General features: G+C 38.8%; 1 protein-coding gene across 19 annotated transcripts in view; it reads left to right on the plus strand.

Moving 5' to 3' along the window:
* The window catches only part of NRIP1 (nuclear receptor interacting protein 1), a 109,150-nt gene that overhangs the window by 32,981 nt on the left and 58,051 nt on the right, over positions 1 to 18,118 (plus strand). For 16 of the 19 annotated variants that reach the window (XR_005822275.1, XM_040566126.1, XM_040566142.1 and 13 more), the window contains one exon: positions 6,393 to 6,477. The gene's annotated coding sequence lies outside the window, so the exon portion shown is untranslated. Of the gene's footprint in view, positions 1 to 31; positions 551 to 6,392; positions 6,478 to 18,118 lie in introns of those variants that run through there. The other 3 variants (XM_040566186.1, XM_040566228.1, XM_040566135.1) reach the window with 2 other exon arrangements.

An 18,118-nucleotide genomic window follows, 5' to 3' on the forward strand; every position in this document is an offset into this window, starting at 1 on the left:
GGCGCTGCGTGTGCAAGGGTGGGGGGGGAGCGGTGTCCGTGTGTCTGTCCGTGCCGGCGCTGCCGGGCGGCGGCGGGGAGCGAACAATGCCGGGGTGAGCCCCGCGACGGGTGGCCGCGGCGGGGACGGCTTCCGGGGGAGAGCCCCCCTTACGGGGCGAGCTGGAAGTTTTGGGGGAGCCGTGTGTGTTTGTGTGAGCGAGGGGAGGCCGCGGCTTTTACAGCCCGAGCGCTGGCTGGAGGGAGATCTCCAGTGTCGAGGCCGGGGTCGGCGGGGCTCCGCCTGGGGCAGCGCCGAGGCCGGCTCCTGCCTCCTTCCCTTCCCTCTCGGTCCTGCCTCCCCGCCTAGCCCCAGCCCCAGCCCCACCTGCGGGCGCCCCCCGCCCCCTTTCCCCCTCGCCGCCGGTCGGGGCGGCCGCGGGTGCCGCTGAAGATGCCGGCTCATCGCCGCCGCCTCCGCCGCGCCGGCCCCGCGGGGACGTCGCTGTTTCCCTTCTAGACTAAAGGTTACTTTTCCAGGCGTGTTTTCCTGTCCCCGAAGCCCTTTAAAGGTGATTTCTTCCCCCCCCCCCCCGCGCCGTCTCTCTGCGGAAGGTGGTGGAGGCGGCTGGTGCTGTGCGAGTGCCGCTCGGTAATTAACTGGGAGCAAAGGGAAGCCTGAGGAGACGCAGGGCAAAAAGAGAGCGTGGGCAAAATGAGGGGCAGCACCGTGCCTCTGCTGCATCGGTTTTGTTCCTTTCTTATGTCTTGTTGTGGATTCCGATCCACAACGTTTTAATTTAAAGGAGAATCAAGCTGAAATGTTTGATGCGTGTTGAAGGTGTTGAAAAAACGGGGGAATTTCTGGCTTTGGCAGTGTGCTGGTGTTAGGAGAGCTGAAGTAGAAGTTGTCCCCTTCTGCATTGTCTTTCTGGAGTCTGGAGACTGTACTGCTCTGCGTTTCGTGTAGGGGCACCTGCCTGTGGTGCCTGAGAGCTCCTTGGCTGATCAGAATTTAACTGAGTCATGGCACGATAAATGTTCAGAGATGTTACAAAGCTTTACTTAACAAAGCGTGCAGATCTAGCCTATAAAGATCCGTAGGGAGGAAAGGTGGGGTATCCCTGAGTGAGTGCTGGAAACCTTTAATAGTCCAGCCTGAAGCGCTGCTCGTGGGCCTGGCTGAACACGCTAGAAAGTGACACATTAAGAAGCCGTATGACACAGGCTTTCTGAGCTGGGAGTATTTTGTGGTTTAAATCTGATCTAATGGCATCTGAGTAATTATTGTTGTACGGGCAACTGGAGTGGACGTCTCGGAGAGCAAAAGTTCTCATTCAGAGCTGTGATTGGGCAGATCTGTGACTTCTGCTGTCTGGGGTATTTGTCTTCCCAAACTTGTGGTTGAGAAGGGCTCTCTTGTTATTTTATCAGCGTTTGTATGGCCAGGGATAGACTACAAGGCAAGACAGACAGTTTTTTGTGTGTTAAATGCATGTGTTCTGTGTGTGTATATATATTAATGTATATATTATGTATATATATTAATACATGTATGTGTGTATATACATGTACACATACACAGCTATAAGTTTTGTTGAGCAGGAAGGAAGAAGAAACAAGTAGTGACTGCATGTTTTAGGCTGGGGTGAAAACTGACCTCCTGTTTGACTGGCCTGCAGTTCTGAGTTATCTGATGAGGGAGATCTGTCAGTGGCTTTAAGATTTTTCTGTATCATGCATGCACACAATATAAGATGCTGTCAAATGCCAAACCATGCAGGATGGATGTTTTTTAAATAACTAAATTGGACTGTTGTGTTTTTTTTTTTTTTTTTCTCCCCTAGTAGTCTTAGGGTAAAAAAATATATAAAAATAAACAGATGAGAATGTGCCCTTCCTCTTTTCTCTCTGTAATTATTTCTTCTTCTAATGCGATAGATAATGCTAAACAAAACTGGAGGGTAAAAATAACAAAAACTTATTATAATCATAGAAACTATCTTGATAAAGAAGTGAACAGGTGTTTTTATATCGTAAGCTTAAAAAACAGGTGCTTTAAATGTAGGCTGTGTCACCTGCAGCATTTGATAGTCAGCTGTGTTTAGGATGACTCCTGTTACGTAAAAGACATCAAAGATGCATATATTTCTTAAACTGATTCAGTAAAGGTTACAGGACTCAAACACAGATTAGCTTAATAGTGATCATATGTGCTGATACATTTTATTTAATGTGGGATTGGTTTAAAATAATTGACCAAGACTTTCTTTAAAGCTTTATTTTGACTTTTCAAGAGCGAACTTTTTTTTTTTCCTCCTGTATTTGAACATTGGCATAAGGTTTCTATAATGCCACCTGTATTATTGTTAGCACTGAGAGCACTGTTAATTTTACCGGTGACAGTGCAGCACATTACTATATTAAAAGATAAACTCTGTTTTGCATTGTGCCAAGCACATGTATAAACTTGCTCAAGGCAAAGCTGGGGAGTTGCATTTCCCACAGTCAGCTGTCTTGCTCAACGGTAGTGGTAGTGCTTGACGCCTCGCTGCAGGAGAAGACTTGAAGACTAATATTTTGTTAATTTTAGAATAGCTCTTATGAACCGGCCTGAACCTCAGAACCAAAATGGCTTGCATTTTTATTCCTGCATGTGAATGTACAGGGATTCCAGGAGGGAGACAGGGAAGAGCATGGGGTTTCCAGCTGAGCACCCGGCGTGGGGGCACCGGCCCCAAGAGTGGTGGGGTGGTGGCTGTCCGGCACCCCTGGGGCTCCGTGATGTGTGAGGTGTGTGGCTGGGTTACAGGTGGTGGATGGGATAAACAGGATGCACATCCCGTGGATGGGAAAAAGGGGTAAATGCTCTTTTGGGACAAGAAGAGTGAATTTTGAAGTATAAATCATTACTGCTCAGCAGGGGCTTAATGACAGGCGAGTAAAAAGATAATGCAGGTAGGGAGTGAAGTCTGAGCAGGAGGAAAATGTGCAAAAGAATATATACAAATGGATAAAAATATTAAAAATATGAACTTGACAGTCTGTCTAAATAGCCCTAAACCAAATAAAGAAGAGTAACGGTAATAGCATTTGTGGTTTGCTCTCTCTTCCTGCGAACAGGCCAACATGATACAAACAGTGACTAGCTGTATTGGTCTGCCCACAGCACATATGAGTAACGTATTTAACAAGTGTGTGTGACATCTTTTGGATATGATGGTGTTCAGATTTTGATAGTTGCATTTGAAAATACTGAATTAGAAAATAATATGCTAAGATTTGCAAGCGATATTTTAAGTGGACATGAGTGATCACAAAAACTCTTGAATTTGATAATGGGAAGATATGTCTCCAGAAAAATGGGAAGAATTCTTTTGCTAAAGATGAATGCATATGTTTTAGTGTTTCTGGATTATTTATTTCAAGTACACTGAGAAATGTGACCAAACCTATATAGCACTTGGAAGAATTAATGTGGTAATTTGTTTGGCTGTTTGTTGCATGTCACTTGACTTAAATGGTTAAAGAAGGAGAACAGAAACTAATATTCCTGTAAACATCTGTGTGGTGCGGAAGGGGAAGAAGCAGTTGCGAGCCATCAGGAGAGTTTGTCTCGAAATAGGATGCAGTCTCTTACTGAAATCGTTCCTGGAACTCATTACTCCTGTTTAATAATTACCTGTCTGGAGAGAAGTCCTGCTTTCACACATTTCACTTCTAAATATCGCTGTCTCTGGCAGAGAACATTTTTGCTTATAGACGAAATCAGGTTAAAAGCAGAAACTGCATGTCTTCCGTTAGCTGTGGGTTTCTAAGAGGTTTAGTGTAGAAAAGTTGAGCATTGGGAGAATAACTCGCGTGGCACGTTCTCCCTCCTCTCAAGAAGGAAAGCTGCGAGAAGGTGATCATAACAGATCAGGCAGATGCTGGGTGTAAAGTGTTTGAGTTTTGACTGCACCTTCTATTTAAAAACAAAGAGATCATTTAAGTGGCCTCAGAAAGCACTTAATGAATTTCAGTGCTGAACAGTGCAAGACATATGTCTTTCAGAAAAAAACAGTATTTTAGTTCCGTGTGGCATTAAGCTGATACTGTTGCTCTGATGCTGATTCTTTTTACAGTGATCTGTAAGTAATCCACAGCTGCTGGCTTTTTACCTCTTTTACCTGCCCAACCCTCATTGTGAAAATGGTGTTGGAAGGGAAAGGGAAAATACTTCTTTAGTGATGAAGTGAGCTCAGCCTTCTACAGAGGTGAAAATAAATGGTCAGTCCCGTCCCAGGAGATTGTTCTGGTTGCATTTTTAATGCATCACACATCACGTTTTCAGTAACTTATAATTAAGGAAGAGAGAAACAGTCAACCACCAAGGTGCATAAACCCAAGTATCCAGCTGTTAAGCTTTTGCAAATAAAATACCATTCTAGCAAAGAATTTCTCAAACGTCATTGAAGAAATATGGATTTATTTTTCCCCAGAAATAGCAAATTCTTTTGTTCTTTTCTCTGAACTCTTATAAACATTTTGTAGTCAAAAGGAACAATACAAAAATTGTTCGATGCTGACCTAAAGGAAATCTTGTGTATGCATTGAACCTTGATGGCAATACAGTGGTGTTCTTTCTTGTTTGGTTGGTTTCTCCCTTAGATAGAAATCTGTCTTCTCATGGAAGTAGGAATACTTAAATAAAACCACCTGTCAGTGGTGGAAAACATATTGTCTACATCTATAGCATAGCACAGAACCACTGAAATTAATTATTTTTCTCAAATACATATAATCTTCTCCGATCGCCTTAATTTATTATATAAATTTAAAAGCACAGCTTCCTTCTGCTCCATGGATGTTCTGCTCTTGTCCCTCTTTTCTTTGGTCACAAGAGGCTCCATCATCCAGCTGACCTCCTCTTTCAGTCAGATGGGGCTGGAAAGACTTCTGAATGATGTTTATTGCTGCATTTGTCACTGTACCTCTGTCACTTCTCTCTTTTATTTCGACTGCAATGGTAATTTAATCTCTTTTCTTTCCTACTTGAATATGAATGTTGAGGCTTGCTGTTGTTCTGTGGTGCAAATTGGCTTATTTTATGATGTATTTAGGGGAAGGATCTGAAATAGTCTCTGCGTGTAGTATTTCAGGGTATTTACTTGTTTTTCAGCATAGCGGATCCACTGCTTTTGTTGGATCTTGATGTTAGCAGTAGCCCAGTGTGCTTCTGTTTCACTGAGATCTTTGAATCTGACCTGAGATCTTCGAATAGGTCGTCTTTAGATGATGAGCCTTCTGTCAACACCTGTATCTCTTTTCCCAGGTAGTACATTACAGTAGTCAGAGTTAGATGTTTTTCTCTGAACTGACTTTAGCCCAAATGGCTTTGCAGAAGGGGGCAATGCTGTAAGCTGCCTGCAAAGCACACATTTTTCCCCTCTACCTCACTGCCCCAGTAGCTATCCTTGGAGTCCTCCATGCTAGAGAAGTTCTGTGTTTAACAAGCTCTTGTTTGTAGGCTTTGTGAGAACAGAGGATAAAAGTGAGGGAAGGAGGAGGGGAACCCTACCTGTGCGAAACGAGAGAAGGGCTAAATTCAGCAAAACCAGAGGGTTTTTTTAATTATTATTATAGTTAAATTTGTTTATGCATAATAAACTTGCTGCTTAGGGTGGTAACTTGGAAACTGAGGAGTTAACATCAGCATTATTCTTGTGACAAGCCCTGTTCCTAAAGGTTAAGTAGTACAAATAACAATGACCTGCACTACCTGTAAGTTTGCATCTTTTAGCACAAGTTAGAAATAGTAGAGAAGCGCTGAGAACACCTTTTAAAGTGGTTCTTGCGATGGATAACATGTTCTAAGTATACCGTTCTACACTATTTAATTCCTGAATATCTCAAAACAAGTATTTTCATTTCTATTGGTTTGTTTTTTCTAATTATTTTGGGGGCGTTCTACTCACCAATTATACTATGGTCTCATCTTTTTCTTGTATATATTAAAGGGCTCTTAAAAATATGACTGAGATTCATAGGTGTGAGTCTGAAGTGTTAAGTGGTATTTCCTACATAGGAAGGAGGGCTTTCATGTCACGGCTGTTTTTCGAATAAAATGAAGAAAAATAGGACTGTGGCTTTGAATCAAAGCTGAACATGGACTTTGTTCTTGCAGAAATGCTCTCCAGTTATCTAGACAATACAAGTATAGGCAATGCAAGTTATTTGTAATTGATTTACAAATGGTTCTATTTGGAAAACTTTGGTTTCTGATGTTTGGAGCTACATTTTTATTTTGAAATAGAAACATTCAAAATAAAACATCCCTTCTTGTTACACTAATAATGAAAAGGTAGACATAGATTGGAAGAGGAGAAATTGGTATGCAGATTTTCATAGGGTAATTTTTGTTCCTTCTTTCAGGTGAAGCATAGAATTGCTGGGGAAGAAAATTAATGCATCCTTGGACTCCTAAAGGAAGAGCCTTCCTGATGGGACCACTTTCAAGGTAAATGATTTGTTTCAATTGTTTCCTTTGTTTCTTCAATTTTGGGTTTCTTCTTTGTCTTGCCAAATCTGTCATATAACTTTCTGCCCTGTACGAGTCTTTTAAGATTACAGTATGTTTTAAAACAGTAGATTTTCAAGATAATCCCTCTCTTTTAATGTCAGGCTTCCTTTTTTTGAAGTGTGTGCTGATTAAAGACAGTATTTTTGGTAATGTTTGAATGCTTTATATGGAATTTGCTGGTAAGTTCTGAAGATTTAGCCTACTTGTTTGGGAGGTAATTGCTAAATAGAGAAGAACCTGATTTGCTTGTAATTTCAGAGTGAAAGAGAAGATTAAATAAAACTTGTGTTACAATCTTCTATTTTTTTAAAATAAAACAGATCGAAGTTGAGCTTCTGTGGCAAGGGACTGTCAGAGTAAAATCATTATTAGATATTACATTACAATGGCTTGCAGACATTAACACCACTGTCATTTTGTTTGTATGTGCTCCCTTGGTTCCCATTTTCTAAATCCTATTTTTCTCTGATGCTAGGGAATAATTCCCCAAGTGTTGTCCAGTGATTGCTTATATATATGTACTTTGGTTTGTGAGTAATTTTATTCACTTGGGTAGCCCCGCTGTACTCAGTGGGCCTTACATGCATGCCTAAGAACTTGAGAATGCTGATGAGCATAAAGAATACAATTTGGGCATGTAATGGTTGACAGGCAGTTGTTGTTTTGTTTCTGGTCTCTCTTAGGACTCATTTGTGTTGCCTCCAGTGGCAACTTTTGGGAGCATTAGTAGGGAAGGCCTAGAACGCTGGAGGCAGTCATATCAAATCCTAGCCTGAAAAATTTCTAGCATACCCACTGTAACTACACAACATATATAGCATATTCTTTCTTTCATAAATGTGGTGTTTAACTTCATTTTGAGTATAGAATTGGTTGATGTACTACAGGTTAAGCACCTAAAATAGTTGAATATAGTGAAATCATCAGAAAATGTTTGTGCTTTTTTAAATTGCGGAGCAGCTCTGGATTTATCAAAAAGCAGTGTTTTGGAAATAAAGGTAAATCAAAATGAGGGATCCATTTCTTTTTCTGTGATGCTTCCCGTTTGACTCAAAAAAAAAAAAGTCTAACACTGCTGTAGTGCTTAGTTGTCTGAGCAATTGTATTTACAGGCAAGTTAATTGCATTATTTGCTGATCTCAGAACTGGTAAGGTAGACACTTGGAATTAGAACAAAATTAATAGTTATTTACAACTTCACAGTAGTTGTGGTCAGCAAGAGATGGGGTTTCTTAAACAACCCTGAGAGTACTTAGTAGACAGTGGCTTTTGTGGCAACAATGCTGTTGAAATGTTTCACGTCTTCAAAAATAGCTAAGTAACTGAAAGCTTTGTCTCAAATTGTTACCTGTGTTTAAAAGTCATTTTATTCAGAGTTGCAAAAATTTATGCCGTCTGTGAATTAGGGTCTTGCACTGTGTGTATCAGCTTGTCAGTACGGTGGTTAAGCTAAAGATTTGAGGAAAATGTTTGTTAGTGCATAGGTGTCTGGTAATTTTGGCAGAGATGGCATTCCTTTCTCCGTTTCTAATCAGCATTATGCTGTAGAATACCTGTCTTGGTATGCAACTTTGGATTGCATGGCATTGTAAATAGTTTTAACATGGAGCACAGTAGTTTTCTTGATTACAGATTTTTTTTTTTTAAGTCAGAATTCTAGGCCACTTGGATTCCTGCAGAAAAGTACAGCTTTGCAAACATAACTGTTGGTCTGGCTGGGGCTGCGTAACTTACAGGAGGGGAAGGCAGTCATGTTGTCTAAATCTGAGCATACATCAAAGAAGTCTGCAGCATTGAGCTAAAATTCATAAACTATGTTCAAGTTTATGCAGATATACCATTTTTACATGAAAGTTCAAAAGATGCAAGTCACAAAAAGATACAGATGAAGATTAAAAACTTGGAGTAATTATAACTATGCTGTCAAAAGAACAAGGTGGTGACTCAGTGTGAGTGAGGCTGGCAGAGGCAGCCCTTAATTGAAGAAGAATTGGTCACTGTAAACTGATTGCATTTTATTTTTAATGATAGGTTTCAGAGAACAGCAAATGAGTGTAGTGTGATCTTGACTGATAGCATGCTTTTTCCGTGTTGTGTAAAAAAAATAGAAATAATGAAAGCCTGAGGATATGAATTTGCAAACAAAACTTTCACTCTTCTTTCCTTTCCCCTCTAAAGAGGAAAAGAAAGACTTCATGGAAGTGAAAAGAACTGTGCTTTTGCTGCAAAGCATTTGGGTGTGTTTTGTCTTTGGGAATTAATGTAGGTGGTGCTTCTGTTGTGTCAATCTAGAAAATTTGGTAAAGGGATGGGTAATGTGCAGGGTGGAGATGTCCCTCATTCTCCCAGTGGCTTGGCATTTAATATTTTACAGCAAACTTTTTAGTTTAACGTATTTGAACTTGTACTAGATAGGGTTAATAGGCTAGAACAAAAGGTCAAAGCATGAGGCATTAGGCTTAATTAAGGGAGAGCAGGAGTGGCAGGAGTATGTGACAGTTAAATGGGTTTCTCACAGACTAATGTCTGTTACAGTGCAACCATGCCTCAACTTAAGTGGGTTATTTTGTGCAAAGGGCAGCAGTGATTAGCAGTTTGACATGCCAGACATTTCTGGCCAATCCCATCTGTTTTAGAGGTTAAAAAAGCACACCTTTATGAGCTGATAGATTGATTTGTGTGCCCGTTTGGTAAAGATTACAAGTCCAAGGCCAGTGCTGTAAATGCCAGTTATAGAATATTGTACTTTCTTAGTTGCTCTTTGTTTAAACTGTCAACTGTTTTGTAATGGGGATAACAGCTATAAAAGTGACTGTACAATATGAAAAATGTGACAAGGATTCTGAACCAAGTGTTTTTGAACCAGAAAGGTCTGGGTGGAAAGTTTCCTCATCAGGTCTGTTTTGAATTTTGGCCCGTGAGCCTTGGCTGTTCTGTGATGCTGTGCTTGGAAGGGGAATCTGTCTTCGTGTGCTCCTACCAAAAGTTTGCAGCTTTTCTTTATGACCGTCACTCTTAATGTATTTGTCCTGAAGTTACCTGCCTCAGTGCTAACAGTTTTTCAGTTCTTAGCACGGTTGGATAGAAGAGAAATTCAGTACTTAAAAGGATTCAGTGTTTATACCTGACTTCATTACATTCTATGTTTCCTTCCTATTCCATTACTTAACTGGGATGATACATGCATATTTTTCTTGGATTTTCTTTTGTAGCTATTATTCTCTGGATAGTTTTTTTTTTATTGTAACATGAGGTTGCCTTAAGCCCAGAATAAAATAGGTAGCACATTAAGTCTTGACTGTGTTTCCTGTCATCTTTATGACTTTGTAAAGTCAAAGTTACATTACTATTAATATGAGACTATTAATAAATCGTTGATGTAATAAAACTGGTTTTGATAATGTTCAAGGTTCATACATAGGATAATCACCTTCAACTATTTTAAAATCAAGTAGAGGTCAGACTGTGTTGTAAGATACTGACTTTGGCCCAAATGATATCTGATAGCTTCATGACCAATGACAGTCTTCCTCATTTGAAAGAAAAGTGATTTTGAATTAAATTGTTAACTAAAAGTGTGCTTTATGGTAACATGCTGATTAACTTTTGATTCTGTGAAAAGCAGTGACACATGTGCTTACTTGTTTTTAAGGACTAAAGATTTCGTATTTAAAAGCTATTAAGCTTTCCCTATTCTCTATCTCCTGTCCATTCAAGCAGTGACACTTTCTGCTAAATACAATTGAGAAATAAAGCTGCATGAAATTAACATTAGACACCTTACATTTAACATTCCAACATTAACTTTAAAATTGACACCTGTCTAAAATTTCATGTTTTTCTACTTGCAAACATGATTTTATTTCACTCAGTTTAGTATCTTCAACTCTTTTAATGATTCTATATGCATATTCTAAAGACTGCTCCACACACCTAAACTATACTTTTACTGTAACAGCTGTGGCCTGTTCATGAAGAGATTTTCTGATTCATGACGTAAGAACAGCTTGTCTTCACCTCATCTAGCTTTGTAAAAGCCACCTTATTTTTTTCTTTTTTTTTTTTTATCTTGTGAAAGTCTCTTCCCCTATTTCTCTTTGGAAAGCCTAGAAATATTTTCAGTGTCCTTTAGGATGAGTAAGGCATCATCATTATCTTGCAGTTTATTTAGCAACATGGAGCCGGAATGGGCATATGCAGCATCATGTTCTCTATGGAATAATATCTATTTAAATGATTTGGATCTAATACATATTTACATGAAAAAGCATCTTGCCCTTCTCTGTGGGGAGAGAAGGTGAACAAGCATAAATTTTATAATACTCATTGCTTCTCTTGCACTAAATCATACTTAAATTGCAGAAGGTTGTTGGCTTGAGAGTTGTGTAAAAAGTGCTTGGCTAGTAAAGTGAGGGTGCAGGGAGATTTATCTAATTTAATACTAAGAAAATATCAGCTGTAATGCGTTGATACGTGATTGCTTAAATCCAGAAGCTGTAATTCAGACTTCTGTATATGCATATTTGTAATATTTTCATGTTTATAACACACAAAATATAATCCTGAAACTACCTATTAGTGCGGTGTGCATGCATACTATATTTTGGCTAATTGGATTGCTATTGATCATACCTGAGCCATTATCTAATATCTTGGGAATGGGGTGGATGCTGTGTATGCTTTTCTGCTCTTTCAGGGCAGAAGGTACTTTATCAAGTTTCTTGCAGTGGTCATTATTAAAATCTTTATAGTTGCTGCAGTTTGTGTAATTAGCATTTCCTGCTTTAAGTGGAGCACAAATTCAGTGAGAGGTTTTCAGGTAACATGATAAAAAAATCTATTTGAGACTACAACGCAAGATACTTTTTTCCCCATATCTTAAGGCTAGAGTCTAGTTTTGTTGATGAGAGTTAAAGTGATATTTATTGGGCTTGGGCTTCTCTCAGTCTGCTCAATTCGTGAAGTACGGTGACATGAAATCAGTATGGTGGCTTCCCTTCTACCATTCCATTTTTCATTCCTAGATGAATTTGTGCAAAACGATTCAGTTTGGTGTTACTGAATATAACAGTGCACTATAGCAAATATTCTGTAATTGTCAGTGAATTTGCTGCTTTTGAACATGGCATCTTTTGTATTGTGCATTTCAGTTAGGATATAAAATATTTGCCTAAAATATTCATACTGCTTGATTGGCCAGTAGACATTAAAAGCAATTCGGAACTGTCTATCGTTTTCAACTTTGAATAGTCTTTAAAAAAAAAAAAAAGTTCCCAGTCTTAGGTGGACAAAGAGGACTTTGCTTTTTATTTTATTTTTCTCCTCTCCATGTAATTGATGAAATGGCAAAGGCAAGCACTTGGTTTGTACCCCTGACCTTTCCATGCTGGTTAGGAAGGATGCTGTGCCATGTTCATGTGAACTGACCTGCTGTAGATTTCTCCTTATTTCAGACTTTCATACTCTTTGACCTTGTAGTCATTGACTTTGATCTGGAACAATTTCAAAGTCATGTAAATGAATGTAATTAAGGTATTGCTTATCAGCTTGGAGAGTTCACAGAGAGGCTTATTGGCTAGAAAGGTTTGTTTACTTAATATGGAAGCTTAATATAAGGTTAAATTTTGCTGTGTAAAATGGCTCCATAATGTTTTTATTTAGCAGCTGAAGAAAATAGTGCTTGAAAAGCCAAATAATAGTTTTATCTGACCTCCATATGTCTTCTGTAGCTTGCATTATTGGGAAAATTTATCTTCATTGCGTGTTATTATTGCAGTCGTCTTTTCTCCTCCTCCTACAAAGGGAACCTCACACACTTATTTGTCAGCTCTTATGTAGGAAAGGAACTACATTAAAGAAGGGACTGCAAAAATATTTGACAGTAATTGCTGTAAGTAGTCCACCCACTTCCACTTAAGTCTTTTATTCCCGCTCCCCCTTTTTGCAAGAATGGGATTTATATTTTGTTCTTCAGTAACTTATCTTGTTTTTATTTTTACTGCTGCCACAATAAGGTGAAAAAGTAGTATAGAGCAGCAGAGAAGAACATCGTTACTGCTTTCTGCCTTCTGCTCAGGCAGTAGAGAGAACGGGGCTTAAATCTCTGTGTTCTTGTCTGTATTCCTCAGCTTAATTTGAACAGAGTTGCTTTGCTTATCACTTAAGAAAATAACGTTTGCTTGAGTGTTGGTTTTTTTTCCACTCTCTTTAGAAAATTTGTAGTTATCAGAAAGGTAATCACATGGCAAGTGTCAATTAGGAAACTCTTTTCCCATACTTTTTCTGATCCCGTGCTCATGGCCATTTTTCTAAAAATGTACTTCCCAGCTGGAAAAGCATACATCCGTGGTGGGTGATGGTGTCCAAGCAAGTGTGTTCTGCCAGACCTGTACTGGGCTGATTTCAGTGAGGATGTACAAAGCTACATGAAGCTTGGAAACGCCTCTTTCTGCACAGCTCTTTCTGGAATCATTTAGACAGCAAGGTTGCTGGCTTGTTTGCCTTATTTTGTAGAGTACTTGCTTTTATAATTTCTTCTTTGTGTGGCAAAAATAGTAGGCTACTTGCTGTGGAGGTAGCTAACTTTCTTCTGCTTACTAGAATATTATGTGCTAAATAAATCATGCAGCAATGAGAACTAATATCCTTGAAAGGCTGATTAATGCAATGAAAGTCTTATGTGACTATTTCTAGCTTCTGGGGATGCCGTATAACTCCTGCCCAAGAGCTTTCTTTTTTTCTGTCTCCTCCCCCCCCTTTTTTTTAATGAAGGTTCAGGTTCTGATCCTTGCTTCCCAAACGTGCAACTAGGATAATAGCTTGATTTTTTTTCTTTTCTTCCTCCAATTCATAATAACAATCATAACTGGATGAGATCTAAAAGTGCTTTCAGAACACAAATAAGCAAAAATCTCTCATCTTCCTTTTCCCACGTACAGAAGGTAACGTTCAAAATCATAATATAACAATCTGAATGTGGAGAGGGGAAAAGGAGCACAACAAGTAAGTGTGAATTACTTAACCTTTTTAAGTTAGACGGTATTGTGCTGTTGACTTCAGTAAGGCCAATATTTCACTTTAATTCTAGAGCTTCCTGAATAATGGACAAGAGGTATATGGTTATGGGGAAGAAAGGTAAAAACAGCTGAAAAATGTCCTTTATCTGTTACTTTAGGTCCTATTTATGAAAGATAAGGGAAGAATCCATGCACTTTTGTTGCTCTTTTTTGCTTAGCTAACATACTAAGAGCAAATCTGATCCTAACTTCTTAACAGTGGCCATGTGAGAGTGCAAAATGTCTTGAAGAAAAGGTTGTCTTTGCCTGGTGGTTAAGGTGATTTCTCAATTGTCAGTCCTGGTCCTCTCAATTTGTTGGTGTTTTATTCTCTGCTACCTTAAGTTTTATCCTGCTACAAATAAATGAAGAAAGAACATTAATAAACTGTGCTGATATCATACTGTAACCTCTTTGCACTCCCTGACATAGGCTTAACTGTAGAGGTGAAGAGATAACAAGGTTGCACAGAATCACATTTGCTGTTTACTGAACTCTGGTTTGGCTTTGGATTGCAACATCAGACGTGCAAGCTTAGTGTCTCTTTTTTAATATAGGTCTTCAACATATCTGTCTTAAGCTCTTGTTCACCAACTCTTTTTTTTCTTTTGCTAGAATTTTTCACATGGTTAAGACTATCTTAGTATGCATGTGACCATGGACTGCTTTTTGATCTGAAACAGTCAGTTTCCCAAACTTTATGGTTTAGACTCAAAATATTGTCATTAATTGTTTTCTACTGTGATTTTTTTGAATTCAAAAAGGATGTATTCACTGTGCTTTTCAGGCTTTCCAGCGACACCTGATTTTCATTTTTGCATCACCCAGCTCTGGTTTTGTTTTCCAAGTGTTTTAATGTGCAATGGAGATGAACAGTATTCAGACATCAGTTTTGTGGTGTTTTGGTTTACAATCCTATATATATAGTTCCTATACTGAAGTTTTCAGACCCTTGTCTAGGCAAACACTACCTGTATTTTTGCCTTTGCAAAACTAAACTTAGGCATGAAAGCAGCCTTTAAAATATTATTTGTGCAGATGATAACAATATTTCTGCGGTTCTTACCTTATGACTTTTTTTGTTACTTTTTGAGGAAAATTGTGTGTGCCTCATGAGGCGACAGGAGAACAGAAAAAATCAAATTTCCCCTTCTTATGGTCTTTTGGGATATCATAGGGCATTGCTGTTCTACTACTTAAATAGATTTAGAGCCTCAGATATCCATTACTCTGGATAATGGATTGTATGAATTTAACGTATATAACCAGCATCCTGGTCTCCTTTTTCTGTCCTTACATCATTGTACGGGAGGGAAAGTTGAGTCATGGGCAATAAACACTTGTAGACCTGCGATCTGATCTAATTCTTATTAGTTTACTTCTTGATGCTGTGGCTGGTGGACTTTGCCAAGTGTATCCATGATGGTACTACTGACCCTGGTTACTCGCTCCATTCCTTTATGGAAGAGTCCCCTCCCTGTAGCAGGATGGCAGAATTGTGCGTGCTGTCATCTCCTCACCTGTTGCCAGTCCTTCTTCAGCAAAGAGAGTAGCTTAAAAATGGAGATGTTCCGTGTGGAGCATACAGTGTATTTCTGTGGTAACTCACCCCTCTCATTTGCAGAGCATCTGCAGGAGCCTGAGAACTCTAGTGAGATGTCCTAGCATGTCCCAGATTGTTGAAAGAATGGCGGTTGTTTAAATAATTCATAAAAGTAACACAAAACACTCAAATATGCCTGAATGTTGCAGTTATTGTGCTTCAGTATCAAAGGTATAGAAAGGAGAAAGACTATCAGAAGGGCATGTGACAGCATGTATGCTAGAGCTGGTGATGCTGGGAGCATTGCATACTCTTAAAACTGGGAGGGAAGTAGTGGATGAGGCTTGTTTTTCAGTTTGTGAACACCTGGTGATGGAGCTTGTAACAAGAGGCTAGGCTTCTGGTTGCTTGAGTTTTTTTTAATCCTAATTTAGAGTCTGTATTTAAGACCTATCAAATGACTTCATACATTCTCATTAGAAAGAATTAGGGTAGACGTCTACCTTGTGACATATTTGAAGCAAAGTTGAAGCTTACCTGTAGAAACTTCAGGAAAAAATGTAATGATAAAAGTCCTGAGGGCATAAGTCATGATAATTTTGCATGCTTTTATATACTTCTGAGGAGCGAAAGCCTTGCACTTTCTGGGTAAAACAGATTTCACCTGATTGATCAAATGCGAAATGCTTATGTTGGAAAGCTTCTTGTGATTTGTATGGCTAATACAATGGTCTTCAGATATAACTAAAAATGAGTTGGAGAAACAAATACGTGCTTAACTTTTAGCCTGCATATCAATTAATGTAGGGGCAGATATTTCTGATTTTTCTCTTTTGATTCAATTGCTAGACCACAGAAATAAGTATGTAAATATAAACACAATTCATAAGCTGACTTCTGATATCTGTCTGTTCCAAAAGTGTATTCTTGCATTTATTTTTTTCCAAGCAATTCACTTAAGAGATGTAGAAATACTTGTTAATTACTCAAACGAGATCACAGAGGAGGAGAAAAAAGGTATATTTTTTGGATGCTTTTATTAGCTCTCCTTTGTTACCTTGTGTGTGCTATTTAGTTGTTTCAGTTTGCTCATGTGTAATGTACATAAAACATTTTCTTCTGAAATGCATGAGTGATTTATGTTGAGTTGTTCAGTGACTAAGCACAACTAGGAGGCTTGTCTTCCATTGGATGTGACTAACACTGAATATTTTGATACTTGTGGTTTGTGGGCATTGTTTTCTCTCAGATTACAAACTGTTTTCCTGCTGTTGGGACTACATGCGTAAGTAATATGTTTGAACTAATCTCAGCCGCATTTTAGGAGTTATTGAAGGACTTTGGGTTTAAGTTGCACTTGAAAAAAAATTAAATATTCTTATCTTAGTGGCTCTAACTAGAGTAGAAAACATTTTTTGTTGTTGTTACTTAAAAATTACAGCAATAATAACAGCAACAAAATAAGTCTTTTTGTGCCCGAGGGTTTATACCCACTTATATATACCCCTACCACTGAGTAATTGAGAGAGAAATGTGCTAATCTGTTTTAATATATTCTGTAACAATCATTTTCAGGCATAGTGATGGAGTAAATGAGTTAGAAGCAATGCTGTGAGGAGAAGTTTGGCCTGCCTTGATTGTTTAGAGAGAAGGAAGATACCTGAGCTTTTCTAATCAAAAGACAGAGCCTAAGAATGCAGTGGAGGTGTTGAGACTTGCTGGTCCTGAATACTTGGGACTTGGACTCTGCTACTTACGTCACTGGAACCACTGGTTGGAGAACTAAGGATATTGCCAAAACTTTGCACACTAACTTTTATGTGACTTGTTTAATTCTGTGGGTGAAGGGGAGGAATTGTTCATAAAGTAATCTGTTGGTTAACAGTGCAGGGATGATGGGAGTTTTAAATAATCTCTTTGGACTAGGTTGAGTAACCTTTGATCTTAGAAATTGTTAAACAATTTAGAGGAAGGAGCAATGATGTGGAGGTGAAGAGCAATGATGTGAATTGAACGTAGAATTTGCAGACTATTCTACCCTCCGCGCTGCTGCTTTTTTTGTACTCTGTTGATATGATCATTGTAATAATAATCTTACAGTATATTTTTATAAAATGTTATATCATGTGCTGGAACTGCCCTGAGACTGATGGTCCAGGGCATGAACAAAATAGAAAAATATCAAAATGCAATGTGTCACAGAAAATATTTTTCTGTCTAGAACTATTACATGAAAGAACAGTTTTGTGTTTGCCTCCCAGCTCTGGAGAGGGACTTTGTCTATCAGTGGCTGCTTGGGTTCTGGTCTGTAGATAGTGCACACTGGTTAGGTGATATAAAATAGCTGGTTTAAGTCCTCTTCTCCACCCCCCAGCCAACCCCATCGTTTTTCCAGCTGTTTGCAAGTGAAATGGGAAGAGCTGATGTAGTCTAAGGGAAATTAATTCTTCCTTTCTTGGAATTTTGGAATTTCTTGAATCTTGGAATTTCTTGAGATTGTCATCTCTGGATGTCTGAAGTCTTTGTGTCCTTTCAGAAGATGTGCGTGTGTGTTCTATATACAGGCTTTCAGGTTCAGGACCTTTCTAAATAAATAGATCGTGGTTTAAAAACGTACCTTTCGTGAGCTGTATCAGGCATAGCTAAAGCTGTGGGAGTTGAAATACGTCTAGTAAAGAGAAAACAGCCAGAAGGTTTAGTTACATGTGTATACAGTGAAGCCTGTGGTGGGTTTATTCCATTACAGGGCTGCTATCAAGCTCAGGCTGGCTACCTCGTGAATGAAGGCAGGTATGCTTATGTATTCTTTCTGTAAAAGTGTGGGAACAGTGCTGACTTTTTTTTTCTTATTTTAAGCCTTCTAACACTCAATCGGATGGCTATGTGTCACCTACTGTGATAGAAAATACATATAATAGTGTGCGTGCTGCAGGAAGTTATGGGTCTTGGCCTGTAAGTGCTGTGCCCTGTTCTTGTATAC

Source organism: Cygnus olor, chromosome 1 (genome assembly GCF_009769625.2).
Source record: "Cygnus olor isolate bCygOlo1 chromosome 1, bCygOlo1.pri.v2, whole genome shotgun sequence".
Taxonomy (NCBI): domain Eukaryota; kingdom Metazoa; phylum Chordata; class Aves; order Anseriformes; family Anatidae; genus Cygnus; species Cygnus olor.